General features: G+C 41.4%; 1 protein-coding gene across 1 annotated transcript in view; it reads right to left on the bottom strand.

Annotated features, from left to right (window-relative positions):
* LOC311507655 (transmembrane protein 132C) overlaps positions 1-19,140 on the bottom strand; it is a gene marked incomplete at its 3' end in the record, with an annotated part of 159,112 nt that overhangs the window by 114,824 nt on the left and 25,148 nt on the right. The gene's annotated exons all lie outside the window — the stretch shown is intronic.

Below are 19,140 nucleotides of genomic sequence, written 5' to 3'. Positions count from 1 at the left end.
TCTGTGTAGATCTGCGGACGTGTTTACTCTTACAGTCTCCAGAGAAACATAAATGTGCCATACATGTCTTCCAAGGCGGTGGAAAACAAATCTCAGGTTTTGCATATGTCCCAGTAGCTAGAGCGATCTACCCGTTCTTGTGTCTTTCTCCTTTTTCTTATTACCGTTTCTCCTCACGAACACGCGGCACGCTATGACGATCGTCACCAGACCTCACGCTCACCAGACCCGAAAAACGTGCTTCCCTCCCTCTCCCCATCCCGCACACCCCCCTCCCCACCTCCTCTTCCCCTTCACCATCAAGCTTCAGATATTTGGACTGACGGAGGAGCCCATAAGAGCCCATTGATTTTCTGTCCTGAACCCTGTGTGCTGTGGGAGATGTGGCGTGGTAGTGATTTGTGACAATCCATGGGCGCAGAGCAATGACCGGCTCGGCAGAGTGACAGAGCCAGGCGCAAGAGCAGCGTTTCAGAAACAAGCGTGCAGTATAGGTGTTAAACCCACCTTCCCAAAACCTTCCTTTATCATAATGTTTTAGATAAAATGTAGGATCTGGTCCTGATCTGGTATTTTAAGGAGGAATGTCATGAAAAGAGATACCATGCCTTGCTCTGTGTCATGAACCAGGCTATATATCATGACAAGGCATACGAAGGATAGATCCTGTTTATCTACCTTTCAGTTGTATGCGTTTGAGACACCTTTATTATCAAGAGATGCTGCCTAACAAGGTCCTAATGAAATCTGATCATTCTTCATTAGTTATACAAATTTAAGTTTAGGTACACCAGAGCACTATTAGTCAGAATTTGGATCAAAGCCTCGATGGCAAGAAATCTTGGCTTCCATTTTATTCACAAATAATTAAGAATTATTTGAAAAGAAAAAGTTGTGTCGGCTCCTCGACAACTGAAAAACAGGACCGAACCTAATTGCAAGCCTCTGTCTTGTTTATAATCACCGGCATTAATAGTTAAACGTCTGACTCTGATGTGAGGAACAAATGAAAATAAAAGGAACTAATCATAAATGTAAATTGGTTGCACTGTTTTCAGAGCAGTCGCTTTTATGTTTTTATTCATGTTGCACACCTACTTCAAAGTCGAGATTTAAAACTGCTTCCCTGTTGGGGGGGAATGGGAAAGGATGTAAAGACCTTCACCGGGACACAATGAGTGACTGCCGTTACATAGCCCTGACTGAGAGAACAGTGTTAACCCTTTAAACTGTAAAAGCTAAGACCATTGTCAAGAGAAGAGCAGGTGCTTAATTGGTGCTTAAAGCAGAGTGAGAGGATTTTCCTGTCTCTCCTTTTCTCTGGGGGATGTGACACACTGTCCTAGTTTCTACTTACTATGACACAGATGAAACTAAACACCTCATTACACCGGAAAACTGTTGTAATTTGTAACTTCAGATTTAGAATATGTCTCTCTCTCTCTCTCTCTCCGTGACACCAATAGGACGTCGTAAATAGCGCCAAAGCCGGCTTGATCTGCAGCCCTGAGTCGCCCTTGGATTTCATGTCTGCATCTACTGTACTTGTAAATCATGTCTGCAGGACTGTTTCTGCAAATGAAAAAGCGAGTGATTTGTGTAGATATCTTAACATCTGTGGTAAATCCTGGCTGTAAACTCTTGCGGAGGATTTCTGGGCACTGCCAGCCCCTCAGGACGCGGGGCTGAGGAGTCTCATCACATATCAAACATGCGCTTCAACCGGACCTCGTCATTAGACAGATGTTGGATTCAGGATTTAATGTCTTGATGTTATATTCATGTAGTGTGAGCCAGAGCCCCGCCGGGAACATTGCGGCTACAAATTAAAATGCATTTAAAATAGTTCCCATGCCATTCCCGCACCGTGCAGTAAGCAACTTCGAAGATAAACTCCAAAAAATAGTATTAAAGCATTTATATCCTCAAGACAGACATGCGTGGCTTCATATCAAACCGTTTTCTTATAATCACCTGTTCTTATCCCCGGAGACCTGAGTAGAACTTCACCCAAGAAATATAATCCCTTCATCTTGCCTCCCTTCTCCTCCTCCTCCTATCTTTATCCTCTGCCATGTGTGCATCTTGCAGCCACTCCCTCATCGAACATATTAAATTGGCCAACTTCAGTCATACATTAATCAAACAGATTTACTTATATGAAGTTCACGGAGAGAGAAGGGATCGAGGTGAAAGACGGGGCGGCGAACAGAAAAACAAAAAGGGCGAGTGGTGAAGTGGGAGGCGGTGATGATGGTGGACTGTAGAGTTAAAAAAAAAAAAGTCAAAGATCACAGCAAGACATGACGCGTGTAACCCACATGCCTCCTTCCTCGTAGGATAGGTGGTAAATTTAGACTTGTTTTTCTCGTATGGCCTACACGGATTCAGCAGAACACTACGCTCACCTGCTTTCCAACCTGCTGATGCAACTCTTCCTGACCATTCTTTCATTGAAAAAACAACCACGAGCGGCCACTGACGAAGCTGACGTGTGATATCTACATCTGATTCATCCGTCTGTCCAACCGGCATTTCCTTCAGACGGCTGTCCTCTGACCTAACAGGCTCTAAAGTGTTCAAATATGTTAATATGAAAAGACCAATCGCAGCAATTAAGTAATCCTGCTCACCAGCAGCGCCTTGCTTTTCACCTCGGAGCTCCATTTTTATCCAGAGACTATTAAAAACACATTAGCGTGCCACACCTTTGCACGGGGTGGCATGTTAAATCATTAAAATGAGAAAGGCTATATAGTTTATCGAGACTTACTCCCTTTTTAGAAGAAAAATAATCATTCTGTTGACTTTCATAGTGGAAAGCCCATTTTTGAGGCACAAAAAATAACGCTATAGCTTATTTTAACTAAAATATTATTTTTTTAAACATCCTTGCTTACAGGATATTTCAATAAAATACTCAGCAGCTACTTGTCAGATAGTTTTGAATTTTTTTTTACTATTTTGTACATTGAAAGGTTTTGAATTTGTTGTGCACCAACGGGTTAAATTAGTCCTTCGGTGTCTCAGCTGTCATTTTCAGACAAAACCGTCCAAAACCATGAGTCACCCTTTCAACATCTTTCAAAAACCTCCAGGACCAAAAATAAAAAAAAATTGTGACGAAAACGAATGTGAGTCGCTATTTGCAATTACTGTGGGACATCAGAAAGACGGTCTTTACTGAGGAAAATGAAAGTCAATCAAATGATAAACTACCCATGACATGCTATTTTCCTGCTTGTTGACGCCGTCAGTTGTATTGCTTATTGCGTCGGGAAGTTGGAAGGCTGTTTACTCCACTGATGTTGCCTTTTAAAGAGGAAGGCGCATCTCTCTCTCTCTCTTTTTTTGTCTCTTACAATACTGACATTTAAAAAGCTTTTGAAATCCCAAATTTTCATCAGTCCAAAAGGTAAAACATTAAGACGTGATCTTTACATGGCATTTTCTTTTGTTAAACATTTGCTCAATGTGGGAGCTCGGCCTGTAGGGAAAGTGCTTGGGGGACCTTGAAGTCTCCACCGGCGGACCTGCTTTTGGTCAGTATGAGAGGTAACTTTCTTATTTTCAGCTTCAGAACAATGGAACGGAAAGGGTATTTTGGGCTCTTGGAGGACTGGATATAAATGTCAGCTGCAGCTAAGATGGAGAAAAGGCCACTGGCAAAGTCAAGAAGTTTAAAAACCTTATCAAAGACGGTTTCAGATAAAGCCTAGTGTGCACATAAAGAGGAGGGAGAATGCTTCCAAAACCTCCAAGGAGCAAGACACTTAGCTAAACTATTTACCTCAGGACTGATTTTTAACAACTTCAATCAAGCTTTATAGTACTCTGCTACTCAAAGGCTAAAAAAAAAAAAAAGTATTTGCAATCAAAATCCTTCCTTTTATGTTTAAGAAAATTCCTGGAACCCAAGTAGAATACGTCCAGTATTTCATCATTTCTAAGTCTCACAAGCAGTCTGAAGAGGCACCATCGTAAATCCAGCGCAGGCTACTGGATGGAGAACTATCTTCAGTGACTAGCATTATAATGCCCAGGTTAGTGAAATGTCCCGGACGATATCTTAACACAAACAAAACGCACTGGAACACTAATCGCTTTAAGTGCCCATCACATGCACCCTGACACTGCAGGAGAGCCGGGGCAGAGCAGAGAGCCCACTCCCAGCTGGAGGTTAATCGGATCACATAAAAGCAAAGCACACCTCATCTTTCATCACTAGGCAACACATTTATGCAGCAATCGATAGGTGGAATCATATTTTCCCCTTTCAGAGAAATGAGGGAAAATGAAGTACTGTGACCCGAGCGAGATGGATGGGGCACGGCCTCATACCTTACAGATATCAGCAATAAGTCAGCGCCTTGTGTTTCTCTGGGACTTGAGTTGTTTTTCGCCTCAGACAAATCTTACGGGCTCTTTAGTCCTAAAATGGCTTCGGGTCGTTTATGTCGATAAAGTCTGAACACAAGTAATTTACAGCATTCTTCTTCTTTTTTTTTATTTTTTAAAAAATCTCTCTTTCTGCCGCTCATCCTACCTTTCAAACACACACACACACACACAAATAAGATCAAACAAATACAGAGATATTTTTCTGAATTTCTTTGGGTCTGTAGCCACAAAAAACATCCCTCACTTTCCTAAGGGCAGCCGTCATCTGATAAATGAAGCCGATGGCAGCAAATGAACATCGCTTAGCTTTGAAGACGGATCCATCACAAAGGTCTAATTATTCGTTTGCATATTAAAAAAAAAAAAAGAGAGATATTTTTGCATGTTCTGAGATTTAGGCTTCACTCAGGTCATTTTAAATTCTGCCAAGACACAAAGAAAAATTATGCCTTTCTGAGAGATCCTTCTTTATGGGAAGTATGTTAATACATCTGAAATAATGAACATTTTGCCTGTTCTGTCCTTGAATAACTAATTAAGTAAAATAAATGAAGTAGCCTGAGAAGAGAATTAAAACCATTTTAGATGACACAGCTGATCAGACTTTGAATGTGCCTTCTACCATTAGCGAGTGGTTAACTATGGCTTTTTCACGCCCTTTGACACAAAAGTATGAATAAATCTGAAAAATTTAACATTAACATCAAGGACACGGCAAAAAGGAGAATTCATACTTCCTCTTTTTCACCGCTGGGATGAAAATGTAATTACATATTACAAGGTCTAAACAGTGCTGAAAAAAATGAGTTGTCTGTAAGCTGTCATTTCTTAAACAGCAGCACCAGAAGCCGCCTCAGTTTGATCCAAAAGGTAACTGCTGCTGAAAATGGCGTTTTAAATCCATCGGGCTTGCTCGAAAATAATGTATTGTAGTGTTACAGGAACCCTAAACAAATGGGAATGAAAAAGCCTCGTGTTTGGGCCTACGCCCGATGGGAGAAATTCGGCAGCTTCCAAACATTTCTTTTCCTGCTTAAAGGACTTTTTTTCCCCCTCCACTGATTCTGTAAGGCATCCCGTCTCCCTGGTGGAGGTACTCAGCAACAGCAATGAACAGCACTTTGCCAGTTGTGCAGAAAGGGAAAAAAAGAACTCAAAGCTTTCCGCCTTGAAGACACATTTGGGACATGAATGGGCTTTTTATGACACTTCAATTCTGTCCGTTGCCTTTGGGCCCAGTGTTGTGCATTATACAGTGTCAGAAAGGGAGGAGGGGAACGGCGGTGCAGGGAGCCACTAAGGAGACGGTGGTTGTTTAGACGAGATGAACTCGGAGCCGAGAGCTCTTGAAGAAGCGGCAAATGTGCTGAGCAGAGCAGAGCAGCAGTTAGCCTTCTTACGAGGGCACCCACAGGGGTAATCGAAGGCTTCAACTTTAACTATGTGGCCTCTGCTGTTGTCATTTAGGACCACAGATTGCCTCTCGGAGCTTATGAATGCGACCGTCTCTCTCTGACCCAAGTAACCGCACTTTGAAAGCGAGTCAAATAAAAGTAGTGACAGTGACAGATGATGCTGGTGGTGCGCTCAGATAGCCGGAGACCCATGTCATAAATAACAACAGCCCACGGTAATCATATCCAAGTGAATTCCAGATATACTGTATGGTAGTATACACTGGGGACACTTTTTTTGTGCAAATATATAAAATCACATGCAGTTAAGTGGGTAAGAATAATGCAAAGAGTTGGCAAAAAGGAGCAGGGTGACTAATGCTTTGGCATTTCCAGCAAGGTTACATTGTGAGAAAGTCAATGGGCCTTGGACATCAGGCACCGCAGCTGCTCCAAGAACTCAAATAACGCAAGCCGCGATATTAATTATGTTCATGAGAGGCAACGGGCGGAAATCCAGTATTTACTTACTTTACTCACCATCTTTAAATAAAAACGTTCATGTGGAGAAATAATGTTTTGTTTCACAATTCGCACTCTCATCCGATTAGAAAGGCCCAGTTAAACAGTCATTAGTTAGATTAGTTTATGTGCCACAACTTGCAAACATGAACAGTAACATTAAAGATTATAAGACTCCAGTATATGAATAGATTGTAGTTACCGATTATATTTCTGTGTGATAAGGAGGTGTTTAAATATCTTTACTGCAAAACACCTTCAGTCCATGAATAGTTATTACTTTAAGCAGTGTAGAATTTCTGCAGTTCAGGATGCTGTGTTGAGGACTGTCGAGACAAGGACAGTGGCTGTTGACTTCACTTTTTTGACTGGTCAGAGGTTAGGAGACGGGCAGAAGACTGTTAGGTACTGTTGGTAGTTGGGACATCAGCCACTGGCTATAAATCTAAAGCCTTGTCTTGTTTGTTGTCCATCGCTTTGTAGTGGTGACAGTTGGTTGCTAGTGGACATGGACAGAACGAGCTCTTCTAGACATCACTGCTCTCTATTAGAGAACAAAATACCGCCAACGTCTTTGCTCCCGCTCCATCTGGGCTCACCCGGCACTTCAAGTTCCGTACCAGCAGGGTGAATTTGGTTGGTAGGAACCAAAGTAATGGGCGTTCCAATTCAAACTATGCACCTGACTAAGTGCAGTCAAAATGCCCATATTGTGATGTTGTCCTGCCCCGCCCATTTTATCTAAGATGCATGGGGAAATAACTTGTGCAGACTTGGCACAGCCAGAAACCATTTTGCGGTTCGCTGCTGTTCCACTTACAGCATGATCGTACTACGTCCTCCCATCAGAGTGGAATTTGTCAAGTCTGAACTTCCTTACTGAAAGTTCGGTAGTTTGTTTGATCAATAAACGCCCAGTCACTCCCATTGGTTGTTACAAAGGTTCTTTTGTCTGTTGTTGATGCAACTTGCTGAATATCATTGACGGAACAAGCAAATCTTGAGTTGCTGAGGGCTCACTGGGTGGGTTCATCTCACAGCTGTCACAGCCCAACTTGCGAGAACACATTTGTGCATTCTAGGTAGCTTGTATTATGTGGAGTATTTGGAGTAGCTCCTCGTTTTTGTGCATGCAGATTAAAATGGCATTGTCAAGCCGAGAATTAGCCAAGGAATGATCTGGCCGAACTTACCTTCTTTTATTTGAATAATATTTTTCCATTCCCTATTGATTGGTCTGGCAACATAGAAAAATGCCATAGCTAACAGATAAAAACAAAGGTAAAAAGGTACATCCAAAAAGTTCAATTGGACTTTATGAGTTTCTTGGAATGTTCTAATAATGACTGAATGACAGCCTTCAACAGTACCAGATTGTAGAAAGAAAACGGATGCATCTTGAGTAATTTTTGTGTTTAACTTTAAAGTAAAAGACAAAAAAAAAGTATGATTTGTTAGGAGTTGCTGTTCAGTGACTTTACACAGCAACACGAGTGAGCAGTAATTTAAAAGCAATATTTTACAGCACAGTAATGCTGAAAGTGGCCCTAAGATGTTAGCGATGCGGTCCATGGACGGCTGTAATTGCAGAAAGCTCCCGCGCAAGTCATTTTTTACAGCTCAAGGATCTGTATCCTCTGCCTGGTGGAGGGAGGATTTAAACATGAGTCGGGCGGTTGTTAGGGGTTGTGCGTTACGGTGTAATGAGCACTCTACGTGTGACAGCATACGGGTTGAGATTTATGTAGTTAGGGAGGAGAATATTCAACAATCAGACCGTGCAGTTCAGATATGGGACGCACATAAGAGTCCAGTAGAGATGAGACTTGGATAAGTTTAGGGTTATACTGTGTGATATCACATCTCCTATTTTTCTATCTATTGTATGTGCGTGCATCGCATCCCTGTATTTGTGTGTGTCCTAGTGCAAATTCATGTCTATGTGTGAGGCAGAGTGATAGTGGAGGCATGAACACACAATGAACTTCTTAGAGATGACTGTCCTGCAGCCTCAGGCAAACTCCGTCCATAGATATTTAGATTTTAACCCAGCCCGCACCCCGCTGCTCAGACTACAGATGATCACAAGTTGAGCCTCTAAAGATCCAACTGTAATATGAATATAAGCGTGGCCCAAATGCATTTTTTGAAAGTTAAGGAATGTGTGTAGCAAAGATGCCTCTGGCAGAGATACAGTGGACTGCGTTGATCAATGGATGGATGAGAGTTGCGCGCTTCTGACAGCAGCGAGGTGGTAAACAGCATGGAAGAGAGGAGCCTGGTCTCCCATGGCCCTGAGGAAGTCCACTGCACGCTCCAGCAGGAGCAGAGGGAGAGAACAGACAGTCATTTCGCGGCTGCTCAGAAACTCTGAAATGAGATGAACTCCGAGGTCTCTCCCTGCAGCAAGAAATGCTCACGGCATGCATTTCTTTATCCATACCCTCCCTCAAAAGTGCCACAGAGAATTTTGGGTCTTGGAGTGAGCTTAGTGGTTATGGGAATAAGCAGGAAATGGAATAAAGATGCCAAGAGAAAGGCTGTCTATCATTTTCACTCAATGCTCAGACCTAGTTTTATTTGCCGGGCTCATCCTTCTGTTGCCAGATTTTGTGACTAACAGAGGCTGTGAAAGGTTTAGTCAGATAATTACCTCGCGAGCGCCTTGGGTTTTTGCTGAGAAAAAGCTTTTGAGAGAGTTTCTTCATTTTTTATAGCTGGCCGTAAAATGAGATCCCTCGCATCATAAAATGTCTTTACATCACCGTGGACCTCTTTAAAATGCTATCTTTCTTTGGTACATTATTCATAGTTGAAGCAGCAGTAATACAGAGGCCCAAGGTTACCATCCTGTAGGATAAATCTAAAATAAACATAGCAGTTGACAGTGTGTTATTTCATGTTCTTGCAGATGCTACATCTATGAGAAAGTTTTCTTTTTTGCTCCTTGCACCATTTCAAGCGAGCAAAAGGACAACTCTGCGGGGCCTCCATAATAACAGGTTAGGGAAATCATAGGAGAGAAAATGCTGTTGAGGAAGGCGAATCTTCAGTCAGAGATGGTCTCGACTTCAGCATGAATTTCTTTGACCAAGGATCAGAAGTCTAATGGTACAGTGAGATTGACAGAAGTAACCATACTGTACATGCATGTGTTCGTTTAAAGAAGGAATAATGAACAAATTAGTGTGAGAAGGCATTATGTTCTCCAACTATGCACCTAAAAAGGTTCATTTTTTTTTGACAGATGTGAAAAAAATCTCCTTAAACCACACCTGAATTCAAGAAACGACTGAAGCGTTTTAAATCCCTTCCTAATGCTCGAGATTCTCCCGTCTATAACTCCACCTAACACTCAACGTGAGTTTTCATGCCGAGTGAAAGAAGCTTTCAAAACTTAATTCTTCCAAGACACCTGAGCGCACCTTGCCGGTGGAATTCTTAAATAAGTCTTATTATGAGTCACACCAGCAGGATAACCTTTGACACCGCTGGTTTTCGCAATGTCGGTCTCTTTTAAAAGTAAGAGGGCAACAGCACGCAACATATATCCCAAGGACAAAGAGATTCCACTCGAAACAACACCAGAAAAACCCATTATTAAAAGAATTCGAAGACATTTGCTTTTAAAACTTTATTTTTTTTCCCTGCAAGCTTTGACTTTCAGAGACATACAATGCATGGATTACAATGAGGCAAGGTCACTCTCTTATGCACCTCAGCAGCAGGATATTAAAGCATTAACCTACAGCAGATGTTTTACGATCGCTGACAGATATAACGGAGTCGTATATTTTAAGACCGATCTATAAGTTGCGAACAACATAGCAAGGTTTTTACAGGGCTGCTGCTGCTGGTGACGACAATATGGAGTTTACAAGTATTGACTGGAGACTTGTTTTTTTTCCTCTAATGGAAGCGATATTGTTTTATAGAGGTTGTTTGAATTTGAAAAGAGGTACATGTTGAACTGCAGTAACGCAGGGAATTCGGCTGCATGGGTAAGCAGTGCTAAAATGAAAATAGAAATTACAAGAGATAAGAAATTGACTTGCACAAAACTATTTTTTTTTCCCTCAAGGTCTGTGAGTTTGGCTTTTAAATAAATGTAGATATTTAAATGTGAAACCAGATATCTTTGATAACACTTATTACATCAAACCTGTAGATTATAACAACCACTACTGTAGGTTACTAAAACTGAGCTGTAATGGTAGCCCCCATTCAGATAACACTGGAGCTACCATTACAGGCACATTTTGAATTCACAGTTTACTTTAGAAAAGGACGTTTTACATTACATGTCCACCAAAATTGAAATTCGAAATTCGTGCGTCGTCACTTACTATCAGCACCGTTGACTGCATATAAAGATGGATGAACCTGCTGTGACATCCATACATTCCTGAATAGTGGTTTTTAAGGTCAGCGTGGTGGCTCTGCCTGTCACCATCCTGGCAGCTACTGACTAATCTTAACACCCATATAATTGAAAATTGGTCAAAAAAAGTGGAGTGTAAATGAAGTTGAGGTGGACGGTTGACACCTAGGCAAACAGATGGGGCACTCACCTGTCACTCACAGTGCCCACAGCCTGAATTATGCATAACATTATGCCTTTATATAATTTCAGCAGGTGATTTATGTAAAAAGTCAACCCCTGTACAGCCATCATGAATCAGGAAATTAGCCATAGAGATCAAAATGACTCCACTATGAAAAAAAAAAATGCTATAAAGTTGGGCATTTTAAAATGGGGGTCTTTGGGGATTAACCCCTGCCGTTGCTCTCTCATCTAAAATGCTTAAATGAAGTGGGAAGCAATTTACTGCCTGAAAAGATTCTCAGTCATCCAGGTCACGGTGAATCTGATGCAAAGCTAAAACAAAGGCTACGGGACTTGTATGAGTTTTCCTGAAGATGTTTCACTCGTCATCAAGTGGCTTCTCCAGAACTGAAAAAACCACTTGGATCAGTGCTGGTCTTTGTTTTTGCTTTGGTTTAGAGTAGGGCTGTCAATGGATTAAAATACTTAATCGTCAATAATTGCATGGTTTCCAGAGCGTTAAAACAAATTAATGACTTTTAATTATCTGTTTTAAATGTACCTGGAAGGAACATTTTGTCAGGTGTGTATTACTCTTACCTATGTCTCAGCTGCTCAGAAAAGTCCCTGCTCAATTTAGAACTCAGTTCACATCGGCAGTAAATGCAAATCATTTTCTTCTTGTCAACAGAAGCATCTAGCAGGGCTTTGAAGCCAAACTTGCTGTTCAATAGAACGTGTCTTAATCCATTTCTTCTTGTTTGTGTCTGCTCGCTTTCTTCTTCTGCTTCGTTTTTAGCCTACAGGGCATATTACTGCTCTCCACAGGGTAAAAGTTTTTACTACGACCGCACTTTAGATTCTGCTTGCTTTCCACAACATAAACAATGCCCCGAGCGTTACCTGATTTCCCCAACTACAGTCAGGCTGAGGTCATTATAACAGAAATTCAAAGCAGTTAGCATTAACACATTATTAACACATTCATTTTGAATGCCCTGTTTTAGATATATTCTAATTTACTGTATTTCCATGATACCACGTAGGCGCACGAGCACGAGCACGAACATGAGTGAATTTCTTTTTCTATCACCTTGGACCCACATTTGAACTACAATGCACTGACTTACTATGATATCCTATTCTGTATACACTCTTACACTCTACTGTAATGCCACCACCACCTTTTAAAGGTCAGTATGGCCATTATGGCTGGAGGCCGAGTCTAATTTGAGCAGAAGCGCAACTAATAGCTGCTTATCTTGAAAGTGTCCTGCAACTTCTTCTTACTGAACAAGCGGCGTGCTTCTCAGGATGGAGATCGGTGGGCCGTTTGATCTGTGGTCAGGTGATCCACCTCTCTCCTCCAGACCTAAATATATCAAGCACCATGTGATGTCATGTGGATTGTCATGTCGCTTTGTGAAAGCACAGACGATGATACTGACTTTGGTGATCACCTGTTTCTGTCGAGTAATTCTGTGAAATATTTCCCCATTTATTGTATAGATTGGAAAAATAAATTAAAAAATTTAAACAATATCCCCGGTTGAAAAATGACATATCCATCGCACCATGACATTTGCGCAAAATGTAAATTATTGGAATGATTGTGAAGCAATTAGGTGTATTGTTTGAAATCATTATCGTAACCTTTATTTAACCAGACTGCTCTTCTCACAACATGCAGCAACACAATTAACAGGGTTGCAGACACACAGTGTATCAGCTTTGGCAGTTTACTTGAATATAAAGACTGAGCTGCAGAATCACAAAAAACATTTATTACAGGTCATCCATATCAGGGAATCAGACAGGTGAAATGTGAGTCAGTCAAAACATCTAGACCGGATGTGTGTATTTAAAAAGACTCTGAATTCAGACCAGCTTCATGAGATTTAGATAATTTTGTAACTGATTGTGGGAGCAACATACTTCAGTGGCCATTGTCCCAGGGAGAGACAGAATATGTTCAGATTTGAAAAAAATAAATAAGTAAGTGTTGTGGTAAATAGACCTGCCCACAGCTGTAATGACCTGTGGTTCACCAAGGACTCTATTGACAACACTTGCATAGTTCCTCTCTTAATTTACTCTATTAGCATGTGCATGAGGGGCATTTCTGCTTACATGCATTGGTATTCACACCACGTGTCCGCGTGTCCAGCACACAGAAGAGGCTCTCAGAGTAAAGCACTGAGTTGATGAGAGCAGATCAATATCTAAGCTGTGTATTATTATCTCCAATCTAACTAGGAGCCCAAAATGATTTTCCCAAGTTAATGACTCTAAATACCAGCACAAGACAACTTACTTGTTTACCTTAGTGTAAATCAATCTGACACAGAGAGTGCGGCTATGGATGCCTTCATTATATTTATCCAGGTCTTGTTAAAACAAAGACTCTCCTTGACTTTGATCATGTCTCCCAGGATGAAATACGAACCAGAGCGTCTGGCCAGCCAAGCAAAACAGGAGGTTCACGAAAGAGAGAGAGAGAAAAAAGCACGTAGTCGTTTTTTTGTTTTTTTTCCCATCAGTAGACTGCAGCTGATTTACATGCGGCGTCTTTACTTAGGACTCACATTCAGTGAGCTAGTGGTTTTTTAACAACGCAGCTGAGCGGTTCATGAGCATCATATCGGGCATCACGCCTCGCAACTCTTGGCACCGTCGCGCAGCTCCCCTGGCCGCTAGCGAGCTCGGGTTTTTTTTTTTTTTTATATTCTCACTTCAGCAGCAAGAGCCATCAAAGATGAAAGCGCAGTTGCTCTTTGTCACACAGAGACAACAGTCATGAAATTTTAACAGCTAGAAGTACTGATCTAGCAGCGGAGACAAAACTAGTCCCTGAGCAGAACTCAAATTCAGTGACACAGATTCAGACAAATAAAAAGCAGCCCGTTAATGGAAAGAGGGGTTGTGTTTCTCAGTACTATGCACATACGATTTGAATGGCCATACATATATATATATATTGTAGATCCTGGGTTTATATATGTGTGAGCATTCCTACATTTATAAAAACATTACAGCAGAAATTGCACAGAAGGTCAAAAATATTATGAAATTAATTCTTGTTTTATAGCGCAACAACACCAACGTATTGAGCGTGCTCCTCTGAGAGAAAAGCAGAGTGTGTCTGTCAGTGTACTGAATGAGGCTTGAGTTTAACGTATATCACGTCAGAGATCACAGAAAATGTTCACCGCAGTTTCTCCACAGTCTGAACACCAACTCAGAATTGTGTGGTGTATAAAAATATAAAACCTTATATATATATTTTTATATATTTTTAATATAAAAATATATTAAGAGATGACTTGACACCAGAAGAAACGAAAAAAAAAAAAAAAAAAGTAACGATACAGGATCGTTTTAAATGTAATTTGCAAAATTGGTGGGGGCTTCTAACTGTGCATACCGGTCAATGCACCCATCTGTCACAGCATATTACGGTCTGTCTCTGGCCCAAAATCTCCACAAGGGTGCTCTTCATAGCCGGGCTATCTCTCCAGGGCTCTCATTCGCAACTCAGCAACACTGTGAACTCATTTCTGAGCCACACAGGATGTTTCACACTCCTCATTCAGTCAGAGATGAGATGGCTTCAAAGGTCACACTGTTTTCTGTATGAGGGGTCTGCTGTGCTCGGGAATAGACAATGCGAGTGTGTGGGCCTCCATACAGCGTGTTTTTGTGCAAATGTACACCGTTTAGCGCTCCGTGTGCACCAGTGTTTGTGCAGATGAATACCACGGACCATAACGTGGACTTGCTTTAGAGGATTTGTGGGTGTGTGTTCCTGATCAGTGCACAGCCCCCTGTAGAGATCAGTGGGGCATGTAGAGGAGTGCCTGCTCCTACCAGTACACGGTGCTGCTGCTGCTGAGCTGACAGCGCACTCTGCTCAGTGGCTTGGATATGAGAAAGGATGCTGGGCAGCTCAATGGGGGTCTTAGAATTCTACGCACACTGTCCAAAGTCTCCAGAGTGTCTGTCTTGATCTTAGTGATGGTTCAAAATTAGCAGTGGACCTCTCTGGGTTTCCACTTTTGCTCACAGTATCTGTTACATAAATATCTCCCAAAACTCACCCTTGCATCTTCTATTATTCATTTTATGCTCCCCATTCATGCATCATTTACTGTCTTCTGTAAGGAAGAACTTTCCTTTTTATCTACTACATGTGTCAGTAACTATTGCAGAAAACATAAGGGCAGGGTGACATTGTTTGCAAACCTACAGGGCTGAAAAATGATGCAGTGCCTCTGGTGGCCACTAGAGGCACCAAAGGCAAGTAAATTCCACAGCAGATTTACAGCTAACATAAATATGTCAACAATCTGGTACACATGCTGTACATCGGTTAACCTTTGACTGAATTATCAGTTGTAATTGTAATAATGTTTAATGTTTAATGTTTAAAGTGCATAATTAAGGCGAGGATGCTTTGATTGACAGGTGTGCGCAGGTGGTAGCTGTCTCCCTAGGCGTCACCTGTCCCAGCTCTGTTTATGCTCCACCTCTTTGAATCAGCATCAGGGATTAAGGCAGGCTCAGGCACTGCCAAGATGGCAACGGCTAGAGCCACGATGCTAAGCTTTAAAAACCACTCAGGAATCCTATAATATAGGTCAATCCATGTCAGAGCCTTCCAAAAACCATGTGATTGTAAGAGAACATATGTGTAGGCCCGCGGACAATGCCACATTTCCACCAAATAGTTCCAGTAACGTTTAGTTTGGCTAACGTGGGAACTGAAAGGTCCTTCGGGGATTTGTTGTTTGCTTTTCCACCACCAGTCTAAAGCCTTGCTGTAGTTAGTAGTGGCTATCTCTTCACAAAATCCACAATGCGGCGAAACTTTCTTCACAACAATCTTTGAATATTGCTCAACTTAATTTGATTACAGCATAAGTAGAAAGTGCTGAGTTTAGTGTGAAGGTAATGAGTGTAGCAGTGCTGACCTTACTTGTTAATGTATGATTGTTCAGCTGGTGTAAAAAAAAATAAAATTACATCTTCCGTCTAATCGACAGTCTAAGATATTAGACTATAAATAAATGTTCTGTAACATTGGCTCCTCAGAATTTCTTTGTACCAGTGCCATGGTAACTATTGAAACTTGCTGTATTTGAGATGGCAGTCTTTACTGTAATTATGAAATCAAACATTTTACTTTAGCGTTTTGGCATTTTTATTCAAGTAAGGGAAACATTTGGGACCACAATGTTTGTTGACATCAAGGAGAGACTAAAGAGAACCTTCACTATTCAACATCAATAGCAAATGCTTAATGAAGATAAAACAGGAGATCAGAATAAACCCACCTGAGTCTTCAGTGTGAGTGATTATGGCAGCACACCGGCAGCAGTAGTGAAAGCGAATGACATGCTTGTGAGTCATACACACATTTTATCTGCCTTTCAGTTGCCTTGCCGAATTCAAAGAGCTAGTATTCAGATGTTTTGACATATAAATAATACATGGGCAGTCTGAATAGGAGTGTTTTGCTCACAAATATATATTCTATTTTGCAGACAGATTTATACACACCCTCAGTTTGGCATTTACAGCTGGGCATGGTCTTGAGCAGCATTGCTCTTCTAAACAAATGTATAAATCTTTACACTCTGCTGGTTTTACAGCTGACACTTAATTATTTTCATCACTGTTCATTTCTTAAAGCATATTAGTTGTTTATGCATCCTCAGATTAAGTTCATTTTTGATTTTCACACATAGTAAATATGACCCAGAACAGCTTTTTCTTATTTTTTTTTTCGTCTCTTCTGTCACCTTTCCATTCCTCCCCATGCATATAATTTATTTATCTCTTTCAACCTCACCTCCTTTATTTGTCTCTCTTCTTCTTCTCTTCTTCCTTCCTGTCTCGCTATCAGCCTGTAGCTAAGCCCTGGAGAAATATCTATATTCCCTCAGGTCCCCGTCAGCACCACATCACAGAGACACTGAAGTGACACCCTTCCACAGTACAACCTGCCACCCTGTCAGTCACATGCATAAAAATGCGCACAAAAACACGTGCACACAGATGTATGCATGCACATATGTGGATTGTAGGTAGAGGAGAAACTCAGTCTCACAGTCACACACAACCTGACATAAAACAAAACTCCACCGGCGGTATCATTCTCCTCCACTCTGTATACATACAAGCACAAAGAGAGCCAGACAAAGGCAAACACGTATCCGTGTGCACACAAACACAGAGGAAGAGTGGATCCGTCTCCAAACACAAGCGACGCTGACTTTGTGTGGCACTCTGAGAGGAAGTGCGCAGCGGCTGTCACAGCTACTGTCACGGTCAGCTGCCTTTCCCACTGTGCTCCACTCACTACAGCCAATCTACAACAGTCAATATTTACAACCAGTCAGTGGAGATGCTCCCCACCGCTAAAAGCAACCGTTCCACCGCACCTCCTGCCTGGCTAATCAGATGCATTTGTTTTTCATTTAGCCGAGCTCGAAGTGAGGGAAAGTCATCAAAGACAAGAAAGAAGCATTCATCATTCTGAATTACTTTCAGGACTTGTGCTCTTTCTTTATACCTGAATATGAAGATAAGCTGCTGAAGATACGTGTTGGATGTGGGTTGGTTTCTTTCTGGTCACGGCCATTTTAAAACTTCAAAAGCTTTCAGATTATTCTTTACAAAATGGTTGATGATTGTTTGTCTTCTAATGTAAAAGAAGAGCATTAGTGAAAGTTAATTTTAACTATATTAAGTCAGGTGTCAAGATGTTATGATTTACCCTTTACAAACTATTTTTAAGAAATGGCTGCATTCTGGCATTAGCAAACTGTTGCCTAATTACACATCCATCAGAGTTGTGTGTCTGGCCATGCGATCGACCACCCATTTCCACTTTACTATTGGCTCTACTTTGGTCTCCTCCCACTCTTTTGAAACATGCCTGGCTCTTGAGCTGCTAAGGGCTTGGCCTTTTCACCACCTTGATGCTATAAATGTCTGTTGTTTGGTTTGGCATATATGGGAGCTTGAATAGTGTTTGTCAGGGGTTTTTCATTAGAGGAATTCTCGTAACCTGATGCGCCAGATGGTTTATTAAACAGGTCCAGATGGTTTATTACACAGAGCCATCTGGGAAGAAAAATAAATTTAAAAAAAAATTATGTTGGTAGGCAACTGGACGAACCGACTGTCTCAAGCTAAACACAACAAGTCTGAGTTGCTTTGATTGCTAACTAGCAGGCAGTGCCACTAGCAGTGCAGTTAACATTACAGCAGATTCTTACATTAAAGAATATTTGCACCTTTTATGCAGGTGCACAATGAATACTTGTTTTTGAATGAACACTTATCTTGAGGCCCAATCCCAATCCATCTTGCTGGGCCACAGGCACATAGCTTGAGGCCTAACAAGATGGATTATTGTGAGTCAGGATTTTGCGATCTCACAAAAATCCAGCTGTCACGCAAGGGAATCTGCCAACACAACTGATACATAAGATCTGACAGTATATCTAAAATGCAACTGGACTTGTCGGGTTCCTTGAAGATGTTTCACCACTCACCCAAATGGCTTCTTCAGTTCTAAATGACTACTGGAGTGTTTAAGTTCTTATTAGGAACATTTCTAGCTGGTGTCCACCTGAAACTTACATGACGAGGATCTGTAACGACCAGATACTCACTAGTAACTGGAGGAGATTGTTTTGATCCTGTTTGAACCCTCTCTCTGAACAGGCGAGAGGGACTGAGATATAATTTGCCATCCATTTACAGCACGGCCTTTACATCTGTTCTCAAGAAGTTTCACATGTTCACACCTCCAGAAAGTCTCTGGCCATTAATGGGTCGTTAGAGTACCATTCATTGAGGGCAGAAAACAAGTCCTGTTGCCTTTTCTCCAGCCTTGTTTTTTGACGATACCATGACCTGGATCACTGAGGACCTTCATAGACACGACAGTACACTAAATGTTCAGGTCATAAAAAACCAAGCAATGAGTTGAACCTGTAGATTTGGCTGATATATATGTGCGGGGTTGTTACCAAAAGTAGCTCACATTACACGTGGGCATTTGGCTAATATAAACATATTTAAAATTGTGGAGTTAATGTTGAGTAAACCACAGGTAAAGTAATGCAGAGTATATAGTTCACCTTAATCAATCCCTTGTTGGTCCTTCACATAATAATTGCCACAACTGAGGATTAGTCAGATTTACGTTGACTGTAGCTTGGGAGTTAGCATTGATCACCCGTGAGTTGTACATGTAGAGGTTCA

Source organism: Chelon labrosus (assembly GCF_963514085.1).
Source record: "Chelon labrosus genome assembly, chromosome: 22".
Classification (NCBI taxonomy): domain Eukaryota; kingdom Metazoa; phylum Chordata; class Actinopteri; order Mugiliformes; family Mugilidae; genus Chelon; species Chelon labrosus.
This window is presented reverse-complemented; position numbering and strand designations above follow the sequence as displayed.